The sequence below is a fragment of the Rhinoderma darwinii genome (genome assembly GCF_050947455.1).
Source record: "Rhinoderma darwinii isolate aRhiDar2 chromosome 5 unlocalized genomic scaffold, aRhiDar2.hap1 SUPER_5_unloc_21, whole genome shotgun sequence".
NCBI classification, from domain to species: Eukaryota; Metazoa; Chordata; class Amphibia; order Anura; family Rhinodermatidae; genus Rhinoderma; species Rhinoderma darwinii.
Window position 1 is genome coordinate 173223 of NW_027461778.1, and position 23656 is coordinate 196878.

Below are 23656 nucleotides of genomic sequence, written 5' to 3' on the forward strand. Positions count from 1 at the left end.
TTGTCTTTGCTATTGTTTCTGTCTTTCTGAAGGGATCTCCCCTTTTAATCCCATTATTTCAACACCTGTTGGACAATGCATGAGTGATAATGAGCTCATTGATTAAATGCAATTAATGAATAGATTGCCACCTCTTGTTGTGTGTCGTCTGTGTTTCTGTGTTTCCGGCATTTCACATTGGAACACCTCATTCACCTTCCTTGTCTTCTCTCCGCCCTCCCTTTTAGGTAAGTTAAAGAGCTGCACCTGAGCCAGCCACTGATTGATTGATTGATTGATTGATTGATTGATTGATTGATTGATTGATTGATGCAGCACAACAGTCAAATAGTGGAGTGGAGTAGGGGAACAGCAAACAGCCAATAAAGCAGCCCGCCCGCTCGCCTGCCCGCCACAATGGACCTACCTGTGTACACTAGATGGATGTGATGGAATGTACTGTCGTCCCTACATTTCAAGAAGAAGTAAGAATTGCAGTTGCAACAAAGCCTTGCTTGCCTACAAAGAGAGCAGCAATTTGGATTTGTTACTATGTTACCTAGAAGAATAACAAACTGTGCAAGGATGGAGGTTGTAGGAGCAAGGAGAAGTTGTCTGTAAAGTTGGTGGATGCCTATTTTCCATTTTGCAGTCCCTTGTCTCCCTCTTGTGGCCTCCTGGAGGCAACTAGCTGTGCAAAAAAAAGACAGCCTGGCGGCCGGCTGTTGCAGTGTTGCCCTCTCAGGCAACACTGAGTGACTGACTGAGCCTCACCGTCTTATATAAAGTTCAGACGGAACTTTGCACGTGTCATAGTGGAGCCCTCAGGATTCCAGAGCCAGCTTTCTGACATCATAATGGGGCCTCAGAGATAAAAGCCTGGGCCCAGGCAGTGTTGGTCAGTGCTGCTCAGCAGGCAGCACTGGACTGGACTGGATTACAGCTGATACAAGGTGTGAAGGAACAAGGGGTGGCTGTGGGCATGCACTTGCTGCCGCTGCCAGTGTTTATCTGCATGGCAGCAGGGCATTTGGGCGTTGCCAGGAAGGCGTTTTTATGTAGATTCCTCCTCTTTCAGCACTGCATTGTGGTGCAAGCAAAAGAAGCAAATCCTGTCTGGCTTCCTCTCCGGCCTTTATTCACCTCCCGTGTAGCTGTGAGTGTGTGAGCCTGCAGGGCCCCATGGAATTGCCTAGAAGTAGGCTGAATCGCTGCAAGGGCTGAACAGCAGTATCGGGCAGGCTCGGGCAACGCGCGGCCCGTTCGGGTTATCGCTTCTCGGCCTTTTGGCTAAGATCAAGTGTAGTATCTGTTCTTATCAGTTTAATATCTGATACGTCCCCTATCTGGGGACCATATATTAAATGGATTTTTAGAACAGGGAGATGGAAATAGAGCTTGCTCTGTCCACTCCACGCATTGACCTGGTATTGCAGTATTTCCAGGACCGGTGCACCCTTTCCTTATGTGTTGACTAAAAGCAGATTCCAAAAGTGTTTTTTGTCTTTGCTATTGTTTCTGTCTTTCTGAAGGGATCTCCCCTTTTAATCCCATTATTTCAACACCTGTTGGACAATGCATGAGTGATAATGAGCTCATTGATTAAATGCAATTAATGAATAGATTGCCACCTCTTGTTGTGTGTCGTCTGTGTTTCTGTGTTTCCGGCATTTCACATTGGAACACCTCATTCACCTTCCTTGTCTTCTCTCCGCCCTCCCTTTTAGGTAAGTTAAAGAGCTGCACCTGAGCCAGCCACTGATTGATTGATTGATTGATTGATTGATTGATTGATTGATTGATTGATTGATTGATGCAGCACAACAGTCAAATAGTGGAGTGGAGTAGGGGAACAGCAAACAGCCAATAAAGCAGCCCGCCCGCTCGCCTGCCCGCCACAATGGACCTACCTGTGTACACTAGATGGATGTGATGGAATGTACTGTCGTCCCTACATTTCAAGAAGAAGTAAGAATTGCAGTTGCAACAAAGCCTTGCTTGCCTACAAAGAGAGCAGCAATTTGGATTTGTTACTATGTTACCTAGAAGAATAACAAACTGTGCAAGGATGGAGGTTGTAGGAGCAAGGAGAAGTTGTCTGTAAAGTTGGTGGATGCCTATTTTCCATTTTGCAGTCCCTTGTCTCCCTCTTGTGGCCTCCTGGAGGCAACTAGCTGTGCAAAAAAAAGACAGCCTGGCGGCCGGCTGTTGCAGTGTTGCCCTCTCAGGCAACACTGAGTGACTGACTGAGCCTCACCGTCTTATATAAAGTTCAGACGGAACTTTGCACGTGTCATAGTGGAGCCCTCAGGATTCCAGAGCCAGCTTTCTGACATCATAATGGGGCCTCAGAGATAAAAGCCTGGGCCCAGGCAGTGTTGGTCAGTGCTGCTCAGCAGGCAGCACTGGACTGGACTGGATTACAGCTGATACAAGGTGTGAAGGAACAAGGGGTGGCTGTGGGCATGCACTTCCTGCCGCTGCCAGTGTTTATCTGCATGGCAGCAGGGCATTTGGGCGTTGCCAGGAAGGCGTTTTTATGTAGATTCCTCCTCTTTCAGCACTGCATTGTGGTGCAAGCAAAAGAAGCAAATCCTGTCTGGCTTCCTCTCCGGCCTTTATTCACCTCCCGTGTAGCTGTGAGTGTGTGAGCCTGCAGGGCCCCATGGAATTGCCTAGAAGTAGGCTGAATCGCTGCAAGGGCTGAACAGCAGTATCGGGCAGGCTCGGGCAACGCGCGGCCCGTTCGGGTTATCGCTTCTCGGCCTTTTGGCTAAGATCAAGTGTAGTATCTGTTCTTATCAGTTTAATATCTGATACGTCCCCTATCTGGGGACCATATATTAAATGGATTTTTAGAACAGGGAGATGGAAATAGAGCTTGCTCTGTCCACTCCACGCATTGACCTGGTATTGCAGTATTTCCAGGACCGGTGCACCCTTTCCTTATGTGTTGACTAAAAGCAGATTCCAAAAGTGTTTTTTGTCTTTGCTATTGTTTCTGTCTTTCTGAAGGGATCTCCCCTTTTAATCCCATTATTTCAACACCTGTTGGACAATGCATGAGTGATAATGAGCTCATTGATTAAATGCAATTAATGAATAGATTGCCACCTCTTGTTGTGTGTCGTCTGTGTTTCTGTGTTTCCGGCATTTCACATTGGAACACCTCATTCACCTTCCTTGTCTTCTCTCCGCCCTCCCTTTTAGGTAAGTTAAAGAGCTGCACCTGAGCCAGCCACTGATTGATTGATTGATTGATTGATTGATTGATTGATTGATTGATGCAGCACAACAGTCAAATAGTGGAGTGGAGTAGGGGAACAGCAAACAGCCAATAAAGCAGCCAAGCCCGCTCGCCTGCCCGCCACAATGGACCTACCTGTGTACACTAGATGGATGTGATGGAATGTACTGTCGTCCCTACATTTCAAGAAGAAGTAAGAATTGCAGTTGCAACAAAGCCTTGCTTGCCTACAAAGAGAGCAGCAATTTGGATTTGTTACTATGTTACCTAGAAGAATAACAAACTGTGCAAGGATGGAGGTTGTAGGAGCAAGGAGAAGTTGTCTGTAAAGTTGGTGGATGCCTATTTTCCATTTTGCAGTCCCTTGTCTCCCTCTTGTGGCCTCCTGGAGGCAACTAGCTGTGCAAAAAAAAGACAGCCTGGCGGCCGGCTGTTGCAGTGTTGCCCTCTCAGGCAACACTGAGTGACTGACTGAGCCTCACCGTCTTATATAAAGTTCAGACGGAACTTTGCACGTGTCATAGTGGAGCCCTCAGGATTCCAGAGCCAGCTTTCTGACATCATAATGGGGCCTCAGAGATAAAAGCCTGGGCCCAGGCAGTGTTGGTCAGTGCTGCTCAGCAGGCAGCACTGGACTGGACTGGATTACAGCTGATACAAGGTGTGAAGGAACAAGGGGTGGCTGTGGGCATGCACTTGCTGCCGCTGCCAGTGTTTATCTGCATGGCAGCAGGGCATTTGGGCGTTGCCAGGAAGGCGTTTTTATGTAGATTCCTCCTCTTTCAGCACTGCATTGTGGTGCAAGCAAAAGAAGCAAATCCTGTCTGGCTTCCTCTCCGGCCTTTATTCACCTCCCGTGTAGCTGTGAGTGTGTGAGCCTGCAGGGCCCCATGGAATTGCCTAGAAGTAGGCTGAATCGCTGCAAGGGCTGAACAGCAGTATCGGGCAGGCTCGGGCAACGCGCGGCCCGTTCGGGTTATCGCTTCTCGGCCTTTTGGCTAAGATCAAGTGTAGTATCTGTTCTTATCAGTTTAATATCTGATACGTCCCCTATCTGGGGACCATATATTAAATGGATTTTTAGAACAGGGAGATGGAAATAGAGCTTGCTCTGTCCACTCCACGCATTGACCTGGTATTGCAGTATTTCCAGGACCGGTGCACCCTTTCCTTATGTGTTGACTAAAAGCAGATTCCAAAAGTGTTTTTTGTCTTTGCTATTGTTTCTGTCTTTCTGAAGGGATCTCCCCTTTTAATCCCATTATTTCAACACCTGTTGGACAATGCATGAGTGATAATGAGCTCATTGATTAAATGCAATTAATGAATAGATTGCCACCTCTTGTTGTGTGTCGTCTGTGTTTCTGTGTTTCCGGCATTTCACATTGGAACACCTCATTCACCTTCCTTGTCTTCTCTCCGCCCTCCCTTTTAGGTAAGTTAAAGAGCTGCACCTGAGCCAGCCACTGATTGATTGATTGATTGATTGATTGATTGATTGATTGATGCAGCACAACAGTCAAATAGTGGAGTGGAGTAGGGGAACAGCAAACAGCCAATAAAGCAGCCCGCCCGCTCGCCTGCCCGCCACAATGGACCTACCTGTGTACACTAGATGGATGTGATGAAATGTACTGTCGTCCCTACATTTCAAGAAGAAGTAAGAATTGCAGTTGCAACAAAGCCTTGCTTGCCTACAAAGAGAGCAGCAATTTGGATTTGTTACTATGTTACCTAGAAGAATAACAAACTGTGCAAGGATGGAGGTTGTAGGAGCAAGGAGAAGTTGTCTGTAAAGTTGGTGGATGCCTATTTTCCATTTTGCAGTCCCTTGTCTCCCTCTTGTGGCCTCCTGGAGGCAACTAGCTGTGCAAAAAAAAGACAGCCTGGCGGCCGGCTGTTGCAGTGTTGCCCTCTCAGGCAACACTGAGTGACTGACTGAGCCTCACCGTCTTATATAAAGTTCAGACGGAACTTTGCACGTGTCATAGTGGAGCCCTCAGGATTCCAGAGCCAGCTTTCTGACATCATAATGGGGCCTCAGAGATAAAAGCCTGGGCCCAGGCAGTGTTGGTCAGTGCTGCTCAGCAGGCAGCACTGGACTGGACTGGATTACAGCTGATACAAGGTGTGAAGGAACAAGGGGTGGCTGTGGGCATGCACTTGCTGCCGCTGCCAGTGTTTATCTGCATGGCAGCAGGGCATTTGGGCGTTGCCAGGAAGGCGTTTTTATGTAGATTCCTCCTCTTTCAGCACTGCATTGTGGTGCAAGCAAAAGAAGCAAATCCTGTCTGGCTTCCTCTCCGGCCTTTATTCACCTCCCGTGTAGCTGTGAGTGTGTGAGCCTGCAGGGCCCCATGGAATTGCCTAGAAGTAGGCTGAATCGCTGCAAGGGCTGAACAGCAGTATCGGGCAGGCTCGGGCAACGCGCGGCCCGTTCGGGTTATCGCTTCTCGGCCTTTTGGCTAAGATCAAGTGTAGTATCTGTTCTTATCAGTTTAATATCTGATACGTCCCCTATCTGGGGACCATATATTAAATGGATTTTTAGAACAGGGAGATGGAAATAGAGCTTGCTCTGTCCACTCCACGCATTGACCTGGTATTGCAGTATTTCCAGGACCGGTGCACCCTTTCCTTATGTGTTGACTAAAAGCAGATTCCAAAAGTGTTTTTTGTCTTTGCTATTGTTTCTGTCTTTCTGAAGGGATCTCCCCTTTTAATCCCATTATTTCAACACCTGTTGGACAATGCATGAGTGATAATGAGCTCATTGATTAAATGCAATTAATGAATAGATTGCCACCTCTTGTTGTGTGTCGTCTGTGTTTCTGTGTTTCCGGCATTTCACATTGGAACACCTCATTCACCTTCCTTGTCTTCTCTCCGCCCTCCCTTTTAGGTAAGTTAAAGAGCTGCACCTGAGCCAGCCACTTGATTGATTGATTGATTGATTGATTGATTGATTGATTGATTGATTGATTGATGCAGCACAACAGTCAAATAGTGGAGTGGAGTAGGGGAACAGCAAACAGCCAATAAAGCAGCCCGCCCGCTCGCCTGCCCGCCACAGTGGACCTACCTGTGTACACTAGATGGATGTGATGGAATGTACTGTCGTCCCTACATTTCAAGAAGAAGTAAGAATTGCAGTTGCAACAAAGCCTTGCTTGCCTACAAAGAGAGCAGCAATTTGGATTTGTTACTATGTTACCTAGAAGAATAACAAACTGTGCAAGGATGGAGGTTGTAGGAGCAAGGAGAAGTTGTCTGTAAAGTTGGTGGATGCCTATTTTCCATTTTGCAGTCCCTTGTCTCCCTCTTGTGGCCTCCTGGAGGCAACTAGCTGTGCAAAAAAAAGACAGCCTGGCGGCCGGCTGTTGCAGTGTTGCCCTCTCAGGCAACACTGAGTGACTGACTGAGCCTCACCGTCTTATATAAAGTTCAGACGGAACTTTGCACGTGTCATAGTGGAGCCCTCAGGATTCCAGAGCCAGCTTTCTGACATCATAATGGGGCCTCAGAGATAAAAGCCTGGGCCCAGGCAGTGTTGGTCAGTGCTGCTCAGCAGGCAGCACTGGACTGGACTGGATTACAGCTGATACAAGGTGTGAAGGAACAAGGGGTGGCTGTGGGCATGCACTTGCTGCCGCTGCCAGTGTTTATCTGCATGGCAGCAGGGCATTTGGGCGTTGCCAGGAAGGCGTTTTTATGTAGATTCCTCCTCTTTCAGCACTGCATTGTGGTGCAAGCAAAAGAAGCAAATCCTGTCTGGCTTCCTCTCCGGCCTTTATTCACCTCCCGTGTAGCTGTGAGTGTGTGAGCCTGCAGGGCCCCATGGAATTGCCTAGAAGTAGGCTGAATCGCTGCAAGGGCTGAACAGCAGTATCGGGCAGGCTCGGGCAACGCGCGGCCCGTTCGGGTTATCGCTTCTCGGCCTTTTGGCTAAGATCAAGTGTAGTATCTGTTCTTATCAGTTTAATATCTGATACGTCCCCTATCTGGGGACCATATATTAAATGGATTTTTAGAACAGGGAGATGGAAATAGAGCTTGCTCTGTCCACTCCACGCATTGACCTGGTATTGCAGTATTTCCAGGACCGGTGCACCCTTTCCTTATGTGTTGACTAAAAGCAGATTCCAAAAGTGTTTTTTGTCTTTGCTATTGTTTCTGTCTTTCTGAAGGGATCTCCCCTTTTAATCCCATTATTTCAACACCTGTTGGACAATGCATGAGTGATAATGAGCTCATTGATTAAATGCAATTAATGAATAGATTGCCACCTCTTGTTGTGTGTCGTCTGTGTTTCTGTGTTTCCGGCATTTCACATTGGAACACCTCATTCACCTTCCTTGTCTTCTCTCCGCCCTCCCTTTTAGGTAAGTTAAAGAGCTGCACCTGAGCCAGCCACTGATTGATTGATTGATTGATTGATTGATTGATTGATTGATTGATTGATTGATGCAGCACAACAGTCAAATAGTGGAGTGGAGTAGGGGAACAGCAAACAGCCAATAAAGCAGCCCGCCCGCTCGCCTGCCCGCCACAATGGACCTACCTGTGTACACTAGATGGATGTGATGGAATGTACTGTCGTCCCTACATTTCAAGAAGAAGTAAGAATTGCAGTTGCAACAAAGCCTTGCTTGCCTACAAAGAGAGCAGCAATTTGGATTTGTTACTATGTTACCTAGAAGAATAACAAACTGTGCAAGGATGGAGGTTGTAGGAGCAAGGAGAAGTTGTCTGTAAAGTTGGTGGATGCCTATTTTCCATTTTGCAGTCCCTTGTCTCCCTCTTGTGGCCTCCTGGAGGCAACTAGCTGTGCAAAAAAAAGACAGCCTGGCGGCCGGCTGTTGCAGTGTTGCCCTCTCAGGCAACACTGAGTGACTGACTGAGCCTCACCGTCTTATATAAAGTTCAGACGGAACTTTGCACGTGTCATAGTGGAGCCCTCAGGATTCCAGAGCCAGCTTTCTGACATCATAATGGGGCCTCAGAGATAAAAGCCTGGGCCCAGGCAGTGTTGGTCAGTGCTGCTCAGCAGGCAGCACTGGACTGGACTGGATTACAGCTGATACAAGGTGTGAAGGAACAAGGGGTGGCTGTGGGCATGCACTTGCTGCCGCTGCCAGTGTTTATCTGCATGGCAGCAGGGCATTTGGGCGTTGCCAGGAAGGCGTTTTTATGTAGATTCCTCCTCTTTCAGCACTGCATTGTGGTGCAAGCAAAAGAAGCAAATCCTGTCTGGCTTCCTCTCCGGCCTTTATTCACCTCCCGTGTAGCTGTGAGTGTGTGAGCCTGCAGGGCCCCATGGAATTGCCTAGAAGTAGGCTGAATCGCTGCAAGGGCTGAACAGCAGTATCGGGCAGGCTCGGGCAACGCGCGGCCCGTTCGGGTTATCGCTTCTCGGCCTTTTGGCTAAGATCAAGTGTAGTATCTGTTCTTATCAGTTTAATATCTGATACGTCCCCTATCTGGGGACCATATATTAAATGGATTTTTAGAACAGGGAGATGGAAATAGAGCTTGCTCTGTCCACTCCACGCATTGACCTGGTATTGCAGTATTTCCAGGACCGGTGCACCAGGACCGGTGCACCCTTTCCTTATGTGTTGACTAAAAGCAGATTCCAAAAGTGTTTTTTGTCTTTGCTATTGTTTCTGTCTTTCTGAAGGGATCTCCCCTTTTAATCCCATTATTTCAACACCTGTTGGACAATGCATGAGTGATAATGAGCTCATTGATTAAATGCAATTAATGAATAGATTGCCACCTCTTGTTGTGTGTCGTCTGTGTTTCTGTGTTTCCGGCATTTCACATTGGAACACCTCATTCACCTTCCTTGTCTTCTCTCCGCCCTCCCTTTTAGGTAAGTTAAAGAGCTGCACCTGAGCCAGCCACTGATTGATTGATTGATTGATTGATTGATTGATTGATTGATGCAGCACAACAGTCAAATAGTGGAGTGGAGTAGGGGAACAGCAAACAGCCAATAAAGCAGCCCGCCCGCTCGCCTGCCCGCCACAATGGACCTACCTGTGTACACTAGATGGATGTGATGGAATGTACTGTCGTCCCTACATTTCAAGAAGAAGTAAGAATTGCAGTTGCAACAAAGCCTTGCTTGCCTACAAAGAGAGCAGCAATTTGGATTTGTTACTATGTTACCTAGAAGAATAACAAACTGTGCAAGGATGGATGTTGTAGGAGCAAGGAGAAGTTGTCTGTAAAGTTGGTGGATGCCTATTTTCCATTTTGCAGTCCCTTGTCTCCCTCTTGTGGCCTCCTGGAGGCAACTAGCTGTGCAAAAAAAAGACAGCCTGGCGGCCGGCTGTTGCAGTGTTGCCCTCTCAGGCAACACTGAGTGACTGACTGAGCCTCACCGTCTTATATAAAGTTCAGACGGAACTTTGCACGTGTCATAGTGGAGCCCTCAGGATTCCAGAGCCAGCTTTCTGACATCATAATGGGGCCTCAGAGATAAAAGCCTGGGCCCAGGCAGTGTTGGTCAGTGCTGCTCAGCAGGCAGCACTGGACTGGACTGGATTACAGCTGATACAAGGTGTGAAGGAACAAGGGGTGGCTGTGGGCATGCACTTGCTGCCGCTGCCAGTGTTTATCTGCATGGCAGCAGGGCATTTGGGCGTTGCCAGGAAGGCGTTTTTATGTAGATTCCTCCTCTTTCAGCACTGCATTGTGGTGCAAGCAAAAGAAGCAAATCCTGTCTGGCTTCCTCTCCGGCCTTTATTCACCTCCCGTGTAGCTGTGAGTGTGTGAGCCTGCAGGGCCCCATGGAATTGCCTAGAAGTAGGCTGAATCGCTGCAAGGGCTGAACAGCAGTATCGGGCAGGCTCGGGCAACGCGCGGCCCGTTCGGGTTATCGCTTCTCGGCCTTTTGGCTAAGATCAAGTGTAGTATCTGTTCTTATCAGTTTAATATCTGATACGTCCCCTATCTGGGGACCATATATTAAATGGATTTTTAGAACAGGGAGATGGAAATAGAGCTTGCTCTGTCCACTCCACGCATTGACCTGGTATTGCAGTATTTCCAGGACCGGTGCACCCTTTCCTTATGTGTTGACTAAAAGCAGATTCCAAAAGTGTTTTTTGTCTTTGCTATTGTTTCTGTCTTTCTGAAGGGATCTCCCCTTTTAATCCCATTATTTCAACACCTGTTGGACAATGCATGAGTGATAATGAGCTCATTGATTAAATGCAATTAATGAATAGATTGCCACCTCTTGTTGTGTGTCGTCTGTGTTTCTGTGTTTCCGGCATTTCACATTGGAACACCTCATTCACCTTCCTTGTCTTCTCTCCGCCCTCCCTTTTAGGTAAGTTAAAGAGCTGCACCTGAGCCAGCCACTGATTGATTGATTGATTGATTGATTGATTGATTGATTGATTGATTGATTGATGCAGCACAACAGTCAAATAGTGGAGTGGAGTAGGGGAACAGCAAACAGCCAATAAAGCAGCCCGCCCGCTCGCCTGCCCGCCACAATGGACCTACCTGTGTACACTAGATGGATGTGATGGAATGTACTGTCGTCCCTACATTTCAAGAAGAAGTAAGAATTGCAGTTGCAACAAAGCCTTGCTTGCCTACAAAGAGAGCAGCAATTTGGATTTGTTACTATGTTACCTAGAAGAATAACAAACTGTGCAAGGATGGAGGTTGTAGGAGCAAGGAGAAGTTGTCTGTAAAGTTGGTGGATGCCTATTTTCCATTTTGCAGTCCCTTGTCTCCCTCTTGTGGCCTCCTGGAGGCAACTAGCTGTGCAAAAAAAAGACAGCCTGGCGGCCGGCTGTTGCAGTGTTGCCCTCTCAGGCAACACTGAGTGACTGACTGAGCCTCACCGTCTTATATAAAGTTCAGACGGAACTTTGCACGTGTCATAGTGGAGCCCTCAGGATTCCAGAGCCAGCTTTCTGACATCATAATGGGGCCTCAGAGATAAAAGCCTGGGCCCAGGCAGTGTTGGTCAGTGCTGCTCAGCAGGCAGCACTGGACTGGACTGGATTACAGCTGATACAAGGTGTGAAGGAACAAGGGGTGGCTGTGGGCATGCACTTGCTGCCGCTGCCAGTGTTTATCTGCATGGCAGCAGGGCATTTGGGCGTTGCCAGGAAGGCGTTTTTATGTAGATTCCTCCTCTTTCAGCACTGCATTGTGGTGCAAGCAAAAGAAGCAAATCCTGTCTGGCTTCCTCTCCGGCCTTTATTCACCTCCCGTGTAGCTGTGAGTGTGTGAGCCTGCAGGGCCCCATGGAATTGCCTAGAAGTAGGCTGAATCGCTGCAAGGGCTGAACAGCAGTATCGGGCAGGCTCGGGCAACGCGCGGCCCGTTCGGGTTATCGCTTCTCGGCCTTTTGGCTAAGATCAAGTGTAGTATCTGTTCTTATCAGTTTAATATCTGATACGTCCCCTATCTGGGGACCATATATTAAATGGATTTTTAGAACAGGGAGATGGAAATAGAGCTTGCTCTGTCCACTCCACGCATTGACCTGGTATTGCAGTATTTCCAGGACCGGTGCACCCTTTCCTTATGTGTTGACTAAAAGCAGATTCCAAAAGTGTTTTTTGTCTTTGCTATTGTTTCTGTCTTTCTGAAGGGATCTCCCCTTTTAATCCCATTATTTCAACACCTGTTGGACAATGCATGAGTGATAATGAGCTCATTGATTAAATGCAATTAATGAATAGATTGCCACCTCTTGTTGTGTGTCGTCTGTGTTTCTGTGTTTCCGGCATTTCACATTGGAACACCTCATTCACCTTCCTTGTCTTCTCTCCGCCCTCCCTTTTAGGTAAGTTAAAGAGCTGCACCTGAGCCAGCCACTGATTGATTGATTGATTGATTGATTGATTGATTGATTGATTGATTGATTGATGCAGCACAACAGTCAAATAGTGGAGTGGAGTAGGGGAACAGCAAACAGCCAATAAAGCAGCCCGCCCGCTCGCCTGCCCGCCACAATGGACCTACCTGTGTACACTAGATGGATGTGATGGAATGTACTGTCGTCCCTACATTTCAAGAAGAAGTAAGAATTGCAGTTGCAACAAAGCCTTGCTTGCCTACAAAGAGAGCAGCAATTTGGATTTGTTACTATGTTACCTAGAAGAATAACAAACTGTGCAAGGATGGATGTTGTAGGAGCAAGGAGAAGTTGTCTGTAAAGTTGGTGGATGCCTATTTTCCATTTTGCAGTCCCTTGTCTCCCTCTTGTGGCCTCCTGGAGGCAACTAGCTGTGCAAAAAAAAGACAGCCTGGCGGCCGGCTGTTGCAGTGTTGCCCTCTCAGGCAACACTGAGTGACTGACTGAGCCTCACCGTCTTATATAAAGTTCAGACGGAACTTTGCACGTGTCATAGTGGAGCCCTCAGGATTCCAGAGCCAGCTTTCTGACATCATAATGGGGCCTCAGAGATAAAAGCCTGGGCCCAGGCAGTGTTGGTCAGTGCTGCTCAGCAGGCAGCACTGGACTGGACTGGATTACAGCTGATACAAGGTGTGAAGGAACAAGGGGTGGCTGTGGGCATGCACTTGCTGCCGCTGCCAGTGTTTATCTGCATGGCAGCAGGGCATTTGGGCGTTGCCAGGAAGGCGTTTTTATGTAGATTCCTCCTCTTTCAGCACTGCATTGTGGTGCAAGCAAAAGAAGCAAATCCTGTCTGGCTTCCTCTCCGGCCTTTATTCACCTCCCGTGTAGCTGTGAGTGTGTGAGCCTGCAGGGCCCCATGGAATTGCCTAGAAGTAGGCTGAATCGCTGCAAGGGCTGAACAGCAGTATCGGGCAGGCTCGGGCAACGCGCGGCCCGTTCGGGTTATCGCTTCTCGGCCTTTTGGCTAAGATCAAGTGTAGTATCTGTTCTTATCAGTTTAATATCTGATACGTCCCCTATCTGGGGACCATATATTAAATGGATTTTTAGAACAGGGAGATGGAAATAGAGCTTGCTCTGTCCACTCCACGCATTGACCTGGTATTGCAGTATTTCCAGGACCGGTGCACCCTTTCCTTATGTGTTGACTAAAAGCAGATTCCAAAAGTGTTTTTTGTCTTTGCTATTGTTTCTGTCTTTCTGAAGGGATCTCCCCTTTTAATCCCATTATTTCAACACCTGTTGGACAATGCATGAGTGATAATGAGCTCATTGATTAAATGCAATTAATGAATAGATTGCCACCTCTTGTTGTGTGTCGTCTGTGTTTCTGTGTTTCCGGCATTTCACATTGGAACACCTCATTCACCTTCCTTGTCTTCTCTCCGCCCTCCCTTTTAGGTAAGTTAAAGAGCTGCACCTGAGCCAGCCACTGATTGATTGATTGATTGATTGATTGATTGATTGATTGATTGATTGATTGATGCAGCACAACAGTCAAATAGTGGAGTGGAGTAGGGGAACAGCAAACAGCCAATAAAGCAGCCCGCCCGCTCGCCTGCCCGCCACAATGGACCTACCTGTGTACACTAGATGGATGTGATGGAATGTACTGTCGTCCCTACATTTCAAGAAGAAGTAAGAATTGCAGTTGCAACAAAGCCTTGCTTGCCTACAAAGAGAGCAGCAATTTGGATTTGTTACTATGTTACCTAGAAGAATAACAAACTGTGCAAGGATGGAGGTTGTAGGAGCAAGGAGAAGTTGTCTGTAAAGTTGGTGGATGCCTATTTTCCATTTTGCAGTCCCTTGTCTCCCTCTTGTGGCCTCCTGGAGGCAACTAGCTGTGCAAAAAAAAGACAGCCTGGCGGCCGGCTGTTGCAGTGTTGCCCTCTCAGGCAACACTGAGTGACTGACTGAGCCTCACCGTCTTATATAAAGTTCAGACGGAACTTTGCACGTGTCATAGTGGAGCCCTCAGGATTCCAGAGCCAGCTTTCTGACATCATAATGGGGCCTCAGAGATAAAAGCCTGGGCCCAGGCAGTGTTGGTCAGTGCTGCTCAGCAGGCAGCACTGGACTGGACTGGATTACAGCTGATACAAGGTGTGAAGGAACAAGGGGTGGCTGTGGGCATGCACTTGCTGCCGCTGCCAGTGTTTATCTGCATGGCAGCAGGGCATTTGGGCGTTGCCAGGAAGGCGTTTTTATGTAGATTCCTCCTCTTTCAGCACTGCATTGTGGTGCAAGCAAAAGAAGCAAATCCTGTCTGGCTTCCTCTCCGGCCTTTATTCACCTCCCGTGTAGCTGTGAGTGTGTGAGCCTGCAGGGCCCCATGGAATTGCCTAGAAGTAGGCTGAATCGCTGCAAGGGCTGAACAGCAGTATCGGGCAGGCTCGGGCAACGCGCGGCCCGTTCGGGTTATCGCTTCTCGGCCTTTTGGCTAAGATCAAGTGTAGTATCTGTTCTTATCAGTTTAATATCTGATACGTCCCCTATCTGGGGACCATATATTAAATGGATTTTTAGAACAGGGAGATGGAAATAGAGCTTGCTCTGTCCACTCCACGCATTGACCTGGTATTGCAGTATTTCCAGGACCGGTGCACCCTTTCCTTATGTGTTGACTAAAAGCAGATTCGTTTTTTGTCTTTGCTATTGTTTCTGTCTTTCTGAAGGGATCTCCCCTTTTAATCCCATTATTTCAACACCTGTTGGACAATGCATGAGTGATAATGAGCTCATTGATTAAATGCAATTAATGAATAGATTGCCACCTCTTGTTGTGTGTCGTCTGTGTTTCTGTGTTTCCGGCATTTCACATTGGAACACCTCATTCACCTTCCTTGTCTTCTCTCCGCCCTCCCTTTTAGGTAAGTTAAAGAGCTGCACCTGAGCCAGCCACTGATTGATTGATTGATTGATTGATTGATTGATTGATTGATTGATTGATTGATGCAGCACAACAGTCAAATAGTGGAGTGGAGTAGGGGAACAGCAAACAGCCAATAAAGCAGCCCGCCCGCTCGCCTGCCCGCCACAATGGACCTACCTGTGTACACTAGATGGATGTGATGGAATGTACTGTCGTCCCTACATTTCAAGAAGAAGTAAGAATTGCAGTTGCAACAAAGCCTTGCTTGCCTACAAAGAGAGCAGCAATTTGGATTTGTTACTATGTTACCTAGAAGAATAACAAACTGTGCAAGGATGGAGGTTGTAGGAGCAAGGAGAAGTTGTCTGTAAAGTTGGTGGATGCCTATTTTCCATTTTGCAGTCCCTTGTCTCCCTCTTGTGGCCTCCTGGAGGCAACTAGCTGTGCAAAAAAAAGACAGCCTGGCGGCCGGCTGTTGCAGTGTTGCCCTCTCAGGCAACACTGAGTGACTGACTGAGCCTCACCGTCTTATATAAAGTTCAGACGGAACTTTGCACGTGTCATAGTGGAGCCCTCAGGATTCCAGAGCCAGCTTTCTGACATCATAATGGGGCCTCAGAGATAAAAGCCTGGGCCCAGGCAGTGTTGGTCAGTGCTGCTCAGCAGGCAGCACTGGACTGGACTGGATTACAGCTGATACAAGGTGTGAAGGAACAAGGGGTGGCTGTGGGCATGCACTTGCTGCCGCTGCCAGTGTTTATCTGCATGGCAGCAGGGCATTTGGGCGTTGCCAGGAAGGCGTTTTTATGTAGATTCCTCCTCTTTCAGCACTGCATTGTGGTGCAAGCAAAAGAAGCAAATCCTGTATGGCTTCCTCTCCGGCCTTTATTCACCTCCCGTGTAGCTGTGAGTGTGTGAGCCTGCAGGGCCCCATGGAATTGCCTAGAAGTAGGCTGAATCGCTGCAAGGGCTGAACAGCAGTATCGGGCAGGCTCGGGCAACGCGCGGCCCGTTCGGGTTATCGCTTCTCGGCCTTTTGGCTAAGATCAAGTGTAGTATCTGTTCTTATCAGTTTAATATCTGATACGTCCCCTATCTGGGGACCATATATTAAATGGATTTTTAGAACAGGGAGATGGAAATAGAGCTTGCTCTGTCCACTCCACGCATTGACCTGGTATTGCAGTATTTCCAGGACCGGTGCACCCTTTCCTTATGTGTTGACTAAAAGCAGATTCCAAAAGTGTTTTTTGTCTTTGCTATTGTTTCTGTCTTTCTGAAGGGATCTCCCCTTTTAATCCCATTATTTCAACACCTGTTGGACAATGCATGAGTGATAATGAGCTCATTGATTAAATGCAATTAATGAATAGATTGCCACCTCTTGTTGTGTGTCGTCTGTGTTTCTGTGTTTCCGGCATTTCACATTGGAACACCTCATTCACCTTCCTTGTCTTCTCTCCGCCCTCCCTTTTAGGTAAGTTAAAGAGCTGCACCTGAGCCAGCCACTGATTGATTGATTGATTGATTGATTGATTGATTGATTGATGCAGCACAACAGTCAAATAGTGGAGTGGAGTAGGGGAACAGCAAACAGCCAATAAAGCAGCCCGCCCGCTCGCCTGCCCGCCACAATGGACCTACCTGTGTACACTAGATGGATGTGATGGAATGTACTGTCGTCCCTACATTTCAAGAAGAAGTAAGAATTGCAGTTGCAACAAAGCCTTGCTTGCCTACAAAGAGAGCAGCAATTTGGATTTGTTACTATGTTACCTAGAAGAATAACAAACTGTGCAAGGATGGAGGTTGTAGGAGCAAGGAGAAGTTGTCTGTAAAGTTGGTGGATGCCTATTTTCCATTTTGCAGTCCCTTGTCTCCCTCTTGTGGCCTCCTGGAGGCAACTAGCTGTGCAAAAAAAAGACAGCCTGGCGGCCGGCTGTTGCAGTGTTGCCCTCTCAGGCAACACTGAGTGACTGACTGAGCCTCACCGTCTTATATAAAGTTCAAACGGAACTTTGCACGTGTCATAGTGGAGCCCTCAGGATTCCAGAGCCAGCTTTCTGACATCATAATGGGGCCTCAGAGATAAAAGCCTGGGCCCAGGCAGTGTTGGTCAGTGCTGCTCAGCAGGCAGCACTGGACTGGACTGGATTACAGCTGATACAAGGTGTGAAGGAACAAGGGGTGGCTTTGGGCATGCACTTGCTGCCGCTGCCAGTGTTTATCTGCATGGCAGCAGGGCATTTGGGCGTTGCCAGGAAGGCGTTTTTATGTAGATTCCTCCTCTTTCAGCACTGCATTGTGGTGCAAGCAAAAGAAGCAAATCCTGTCTGGCTTCCTCTCCGGCCTTTATTCACCTCCCGTGTAGCTGTGAGTGTGTGAGCCTGCAGGGCCCCATGGAATTGCCTCGAAGTAGGCTGAATCGCTGCAAGGGCTGAACAGCAGTATCGGGCAGGCTCGGGCAACGCGCGGCCCGTTCGGGTTATCGCTTCTCGGCCTTTTGGCTAAGATCAAGTGTAGTATCTGTTCTTATCAGTTTAATATCTGATACGTCCCCTATCTGGGGACCATATATTAAATGGATTTTTAGAACAGGGAGATGGAAATAGAGCTTGCTCTGTCCACTCCACGCATTGACCTGGTATTGCAGTATTTCCAGGACCGGTGCACCCTTTCCTTATGTGTTGACTAAAAGCAGATTCCAAAAGTGTTTTTTGTCTTTGCTATTGTTTCTGTCTTTCTGAAGGGATCTCCCCTTTTAATCCCATTATTTCAACACCTGTTGGACAATGCATGAGTGATAATGAGCTCATTGATTAAATGCAATTAATGAATAGATTGCCACCTCTTGTTGTGTGTCGTCTGTGTTTCTGTGTTTCCGGCATTTCACATTGGAACACCTCATTCACCTTCCTTGTCTTCTCTCCGCCCTCCCTTTTAGGTAAGTTAAAGAGCTGCACCTGAGCCAGCCACTGATTGATTGATTGATTGATTGATTGATTGATTGATTGATTGATGCAGCACAACAGTCAAATAGTGGAGTGGAGTAGGGGAACAGCAAACAGCCAATAAAGCAGCCCGCCCGCTCGCCTGCCCGCCACAATGGACCTACCTGTGTACACTAGATGGATGTGATGGAATGTACTGTCGTCCCTACATTTCAAGAAGAAGTAAGAATTGCAGTTGCAACAAAGCCTTGCTTGCCTACAAAGAGAGCAGCAATTTGGATTTGTTACTATGTTACCTAGAAGAATAACAAACTGTGCAAGGATGGAGGTTGTAGGAGCAAGGAGAAGTTGTCTGTAAAGTTGGTGGATGCCTATTTTCCATTTTGCAGTCCCTTGTCTCCCTCTTGTGGCCTCCTGGAGGCAACTAGCTGTGCAAAAAAAAGACAGCCTGGCGGCCGGCTGTTGCAGTGTTGCCCTCTCAGGCAACACTGAGTGACTGACTGAGCCTCACCGTCTTATATAAAGTTCAGACGGAACTTTGCACGTGTCATAGTGGAGCCCTCAGGATTCCAGAGCCAGCTTTCTGACATCATAATGGGGCCTCAGAGATAAAAGCCTGGGCCCAGGCAGTGTTGGTCAGTGCTGCTCAGCAGGCAGCACTGGACTGGACTGGATTACAGCTGATACAAGGTGTGAAGGAACAAGGGGTGGCTGTGGGCATGCACTTGCTGCCGCTGCCAGTGTTTATCTGCATGGCAGCAGGGCATTTGGGCGTTGCCAGGAAGGCGTTTTTATGTAGATTCCTCCTCTTTCAGCACTGCATTGTGGTGCAAGCAAAAGAAGCAAATCCTGTCTGGCTTCCTCTCCGGCCTTTATTCACCTCCCGTGTAGCTGTGAGTGTGTGAGCCTGCAGGGCCCCATGGAATTGCCTAGAAGTAGGCTGAATCGCTGCAAGGGCTGAACAGCAGTATCGGGCAGGCTCGGGCAACGCGCGGCCCGTTCGGGTTATCGCTTCTCGGCCTTTTGGCTAAGATCAAGTGTAGTATCTGTTCTTATCAGTTTAATATCTGATACGTCCCCTATCTGGGGACCATATATTAAATGGATTTTTAGAACAGGGAGATGGAAATAGAGCTTGCTCTGTCCACTCCACGCATTGACCTGGTATTGCAGTATTTCCAGGACCGGTGCACCCTTTCCTTATGTGTTGACTAAAAGCAGATTCCAAAAGTGTTTTTTGTCTTTGCTATTGTTTCTGTCTTTCTGAAGGGATCTCCCCTTTTAATCCCATTATTTCAACACCTGTTGGACAATGCATGAGTGATAATGAGCTCATTGATTAAATGCAATTAATGAATAGATTGCCACCTCTTGTTGTGTGTCGTCTGTGTTTCTGTGTTTCCGGCATTTCACATTGGAACACCTCATTCACCTTCCTTGTCTTCTCTCCGCCCTCCCTTTTAGGTAAGTTAAAGAGCTGCACCTGAGCCAGCCACTGATTGATTGATTGATTGATTGATTGATTGATTGATTGATTGATTGATGCAGCACAACAGTCAAATAGTGGAGTGGAGTAGGGGAACAGCAAACAGCCAATAAAGCAGCCCGCCCGCTCGCCTGCCCGCCACAATGGACCTACCTGTGTACACTAGATGGATGTGATGGAATGTACTGTCGTCCCTACATTTCAAGAAGAAGTAAGAATTGCAGTTGCAACAAAGCCTTGCTTGCCTACAAAGAGAGCAGCAATTTGGATTTGTTACTATGTTACCTAGAAGAATAACAAACTGTGCAAGGATGGAGGTTGTAGGAGCAAGGAGAAGTTGTCTGTAAAGTTGGTGGATGCCTATTTTCCATTTTGCAGTCCCTTGTCTCCCTCTTGTGGCCTCCTGGAGGCAACTAGCTGTGCAAAAAAAAGACAGCCTGGCGGCCGGCTGTTGCAGTGTTGCCCTCTCAGGCAACACTGAGTGACTGACTGAGCCTCACCGTCTTATATAAAGTTCAGACGGAACTTTGCACGTGTCATAGTGGAGCCCTCAGGATTCCAGAGCCAGCTTTCTGACATCATAATGGGGCCTCAGAGATAAAAGCCTGGGCCCAGGCAGTGTTGGTCAGTGCTGCTCAGCAGGCAGCACTGGACTGGACTGGATTACAGCTGATACAAGGTGTGAAGGAACAAGGGGTGGCTGTGGGCATGCACTTGCTGCCGCTGCCAGTGTTTATCTGCATGGCAGCAGGGCATTTGGGCGTTGCCAGGAAGGCGTTTTTATGTAGATTCCTCCTCTTTCAGCACTGCATTGTGGTGCAAGCAAAAGAAGCAAATCCTGTCTGGCTTCCTCTCCGGCCTTTATTCACCTCCCGTGTAGCTGTGAGTGTGTGAGCCTGCAGGGCCCCATGGAATTGCCTAGAAGTAGGCTGAATCGCTGCAAGGGCTGAACAGCAGTATCGGGCAGGCTCGGGCAACGCGCGGCCCGTTCGGGTTATCGCTTCTCGGCCTTTTGGCTAAGATCAAGTGTAGTATCTGTTCTTATCAGTTTAATATCTGATACGTCCCCTATCTGGGGACCATATATTAAATGGATTTTTAGAACAGGGAGATGGAAATAGAGCTTGCTCTGTCCACTCCACGCATTGACCTGGTATTGCAGTATTTCCAGGACCGGTGCACCCTTTCCTTATGTGTTGACTAAAAGCAGATTCCAAAAGTGTTTTTTGTCTTTGCTATTGTTTCTGTCTTTCTGAAGGGATCTCCCCTTTTAATCCCATTATTTCAACACCTGTTGGACAATGCATGAGTGATAATGAGCTCATTGATTAAATGCAATTAATGAATAGATTGCCACCTCTTGTTGTGTGTCGTCTGTGTTTCTGTGTTTCCGGCATTTCACATTGGAACACCACATTCACCTTCCTTGTCTTCTCTCCGCCCTCCCTTTTAGGTAAGTTAAAGAGCTGCACCTGAGCCAGCCACTGATTGATTGATTGATTGATTGATTGATTGATTGATTGATTGATTGATTGATTGATTGATGCAGCACAACAGTCAAATAGTGGAGTGGAGTAGGGGAACAGCAAACAGCCAATAAAGCAGCCCGCCCGCTCGCCTGCCCGCCACAATGGACCTACCTGTGTACACTAGATGGATGTGATGGAATGTACTGTCGTCCCTACATTTCAAGAAGAAGTAAGAATTGCAGTTGCAACAAAGCCTTGCTTGCCTACAAAGAGAGCAGCAATTTGGATTTGTTACTATGTTACCTACAAGAATAACAAACTGTGCAAGGATGGAGGTTGTAGGAGCAAGGAGAAGTTGTCTGTAAAGTTGGTGGATGCCTATTTTCCATTTTGCAGTCCCTTGTCTCCCTCTTGTGGCCTCCTGGAGGCAACTAGCTGTGCAAAAAAAAGACAGCCTGGCGGCCGGCTGTTGCAGTGTTGCCCTCTCAGGCAACACTGAGTGACTGACTGAGCCTCACCGTCTTATATAAAGTTCAGACGGAACTTTGCACGTGTCATAGTGGAGCCCTCAGGATTCCAGAGCCAGCTTTCTGACATCATAATGGGGCCTCAGAGATAAAAGCCTGGGCCCAGGCAGTGTTGGTCAGTGCTGCTCAGCAGGCAGCACTGGACTGGACTGGATTACAGCTGATACAAGGTGTGAAGGAACAAGGGGTGGCTGTGGGCATGCACTTGCTGCCGCTGCCAGTGTTTATCTGCATGGCAGCAGGGCATTTGGGCGTTGCCAGGAAGGCGTTTTTATGTAGATTCCTCCTCTTTCAGCACTGCATTGTGGTGCAAGCAAAAGAAGCAAATCCTGTCTGGCTTCCTCTCCGGCCTTTATTCACCTCCCGTGTAGCTGTGAGTGTGTGAGCCTGCAGGGCCCCATGGAATTGCCTAGAAGTAGGCTGAATCGCTGCAAGGGCTGAACAGCAGTATCGGGCAGGCTCGGGCAACGCGCGGCCCGTTCGGGTTATCGCTTCTCGGCCTTTTGGCTAAGATCAAGTGTAGTATCTGTTCTTATCAGTTTAATATCTGATACGTCCCCTATCTGGGGACCATATATTAAATGGATTTTTAGAACAGGGAGATGGAAATAGAGCTTGCTCTGTCCACTCCACGCATTGACCTGGTATTGCAGTATTTCCAGGACCGGTGCACCCTTTCCTTATGTGTTGACTAAAAGCAGATTCCAAAAGTGTTTTTTGTCTTTGCTATTGTTTCTGTCTTTCTGAAGGGATCTCCCCTTTTAATCCCATTATTTCAACACCTGTTGGACAATGCATGAGTGATAATGAGCTCATTGATTAAATGCAATTAATGAATAGATTGCCACCTCTTGTTGTGTGTCGTCTGTGTTTCTGTGTTTCCGGCATTTCACATTGGAACACCTCATTCACCTTCCTTGTCTTCTCTCCGCCCTCCCTTTTAGGTAAGTTAAAGAGCTGCACCTGAGCCAGCCACTGATTGATTGATTGATTGATTGATTGATTGATTGATTGATTGATGCAGCACAACAGTCAAATAGTGGAGTGGAGTAGGGGAACAGCAAACAGCCAATAAAGCAGCCCGCCCGCTCGCCTGCCCGCCACAATGGACCTACCTGTGTACACTAGATGGATGTGATGGAATGTACTGTCGTCCCTACATTTCAAGAAGAAGTAAGAATTGCAGTTGCAACAAAGCCTTGCTTGCCTACAAAAGAGAGCAGCATTTGGATTTGTTACTATGTTACCTAGAAGAATAACAAACTGTGCAAGGATGGAGGTTGTAGGAGCAAGGAGAAGTTGTCTGTAAAGTTGGTGGATGCCTATTTTCCATTTTGCAGTCCCTTGTCTCCCTCTTGTGGCCTCCTGGAGGCAACTAGCTGTGCAAAAAAAGACAGCCTGGCGGCCGGCTGTTGCAGTGTTGCCCTCTCAGGCAACACTGAGTGACTGACTGAGCCTCACCGTCTTATATAAAGTTCAGACGGAACTTTGCACGTGTCATAGTGGAGCCCTCAGGATTCCAGAGCCAGCTTTCTGACATCATAATGGGGCCTCAGAGATAAAAGCCTGGGCCCAGGCAGTGTTGGTTCAGTGCTGCTCAGCAGGCAGCACTGGACTGGACTGGATTACAGCTGATACAAGGTGTGAAGGAACAAGGGGTGGCTGTGGGCATGCACTTGCTGCCGCTGCCAGTGTTTATCTGCATGGCAGCAGGGCATTTGGGCGTTGCCAGGAAGGCGTTTTTATGTAGATTCCTCCTCTTTCAGCACTGCATTGTGGTGCAAGCAAAAGAAGCAAATCCTGTCTGGCTTCCTCTCCGGCCTTTATTCACCTCCCGTGTAGCTGTGAGTGTGTGAGCCTGCAGGGCCCCATGGAATTGCCTAGAAGTAGGCTGAATCGCTGCAAGGGCTGAACAGCAGTATCGGGCAGGCTCGGGCAACGCGCGGCCCGTTCGGGTTATCGCTTCTCGGCCTTTTGGCTAAGATCAAGTGTAGTATCTGTTCTTATCAGTTTAATATCTGATACGTCCCCTATCTGGGGACCATATATTAAATGGATTTTTAGAACAGGGAGATGGAAATAGAGCTTGCTCTGTCCACTCCACGCATTGACCTGGTATTGCAGTATTTCCAGGACCGGTGCACCCTTTCCTTATGTGTTGACTAAAAGCAGATTCCAAAAGTGTTTTTTGTCTTTGCTATTGTTTCTGTCTTTCTGAAGGGA

General features: G+C 47.8%; 16 non-coding genes across 16 annotated transcripts; all 16 read left to right on the forward strand.

Moving 5' to 3' along the window:
* The first annotated feature begins 1249 nt into the window (after nucleotides 1–1249).
* Nucleotides 1250–1440, forward strand: LOC142687258 (U2 spliceosomal RNA). The gene has a single exon (XR_012856502.1). It is a non-coding gene; the product is annotated as a U2 spliceosomal RNA (small nuclear RNA).
* A 1292-nt stretch (nucleotides 1441–2732) lies between these two features.
* LOC142687259 (U2 spliceosomal RNA) lies at nucleotides 2733–2923 on the forward strand. The gene has a single exon (XR_012856503.1). It is a non-coding gene; the product is annotated as a U2 spliceosomal RNA (small nuclear RNA).
* Nucleotides 2924–4204: 1281 nt separating this feature from the next.
* LOC142687260 (U2 spliceosomal RNA) lies at nucleotides 4205–4395 on the forward strand. The gene has a single exon (XR_012856504.1). It is a non-coding gene; the product is annotated as a U2 spliceosomal RNA (small nuclear RNA).
* Nucleotides 4396–5671: 1276 nt separating this feature from the next.
* LOC142687262 (U2 spliceosomal RNA) lies at nucleotides 5672–5862 on the forward strand. The gene has a single exon (XR_012856505.1). It is a non-coding gene; the product is annotated as a U2 spliceosomal RNA (small nuclear RNA).
* Nucleotides 5863–7151: 1289 nt separating this feature from the next.
* On the forward strand, nucleotides 7152–7342 carry LOC142687263 (U2 spliceosomal RNA). The gene has a single exon (XR_012856506.1). It is a non-coding gene; the product is annotated as a U2 spliceosomal RNA (small nuclear RNA).
* Nucleotides 7343–8630: 1288 nt separating this feature from the next.
* LOC142687307 (U2 spliceosomal RNA) lies at nucleotides 8631–8821 on the forward strand. Its single transcript, XR_012856545.1, has one exon. It is a non-coding gene; the product is annotated as a U2 spliceosomal RNA (small nuclear RNA).
* Nucleotides 8822–10111: 1290 nt separating this feature from the next.
* On the forward strand, nucleotides 10112–10302 carry LOC142687264 (U2 spliceosomal RNA). The gene has a single exon (XR_012856507.1). It is a non-coding gene; the product is annotated as a U2 spliceosomal RNA (small nuclear RNA).
* Nucleotides 10303–11590: 1288 nt separating this feature from the next.
* Nucleotides 11591–11781, forward strand: LOC142687265 (U2 spliceosomal RNA). The gene has a single exon (XR_012856508.1). It is a non-coding gene; the product is annotated as a U2 spliceosomal RNA (small nuclear RNA).
* A 1288-nt stretch (nucleotides 11782–13069) lies between these two features.
* On the forward strand, nucleotides 13070–13260 carry LOC142687267 (U2 spliceosomal RNA). Its single transcript, XR_012856510.1, has one exon. It is a non-coding gene; the product is annotated as a U2 spliceosomal RNA (small nuclear RNA).
* A 1288-nt stretch (nucleotides 13261–14548) lies between these two features.
* Nucleotides 14549–14739, forward strand: LOC142687268 (U2 spliceosomal RNA). Its single transcript, XR_012856511.1, has one exon. It is a non-coding gene; the product is annotated as a U2 spliceosomal RNA (small nuclear RNA).
* Nucleotides 14740–16020: 1281 nt separating this feature from the next.
* On the forward strand, nucleotides 16021–16211 carry LOC142687269 (U2 spliceosomal RNA). Its single transcript, XR_012856512.1, has one exon. It is a non-coding gene; the product is annotated as a U2 spliceosomal RNA (small nuclear RNA).
* Nucleotides 16212–17487: 1276 nt separating this feature from the next.
* Nucleotides 17488–17678, forward strand: LOC142687270 (U2 spliceosomal RNA). The gene has a single exon (XR_012856513.1). It is a non-coding gene; the product is annotated as a U2 spliceosomal RNA (small nuclear RNA).
* A 1280-nt stretch (nucleotides 17679–18958) lies between these two features.
* On the forward strand, nucleotides 18959–19149 carry LOC142687271 (U2 spliceosomal RNA). Its single transcript, XR_012856514.1, has one exon. It is a non-coding gene; the product is annotated as a U2 spliceosomal RNA (small nuclear RNA).
* Nucleotides 19150–20433: 1284 nt separating this feature from the next.
* On the forward strand, nucleotides 20434–20624 carry LOC142687273 (U2 spliceosomal RNA). Its single transcript, XR_012856515.1, has one exon. It is a non-coding gene; the product is annotated as a U2 spliceosomal RNA (small nuclear RNA).
* A 1296-nt stretch (nucleotides 20625–21920) lies between these two features.
* Nucleotides 21921–22111, forward strand: LOC142687274 (U2 spliceosomal RNA). Its single transcript, XR_012856516.1, has one exon. It is a non-coding gene; the product is annotated as a U2 spliceosomal RNA (small nuclear RNA).
* Nucleotides 22112–23391: 1280 nt separating this feature from the next.
* Nucleotides 23392–23582, forward strand: LOC142687275 (U2 spliceosomal RNA). Its single transcript, XR_012856517.1, has one exon. It is a non-coding gene; the product is annotated as a U2 spliceosomal RNA (small nuclear RNA).
* Nucleotides 23583–23656: the final 74 nt, after the last annotated feature.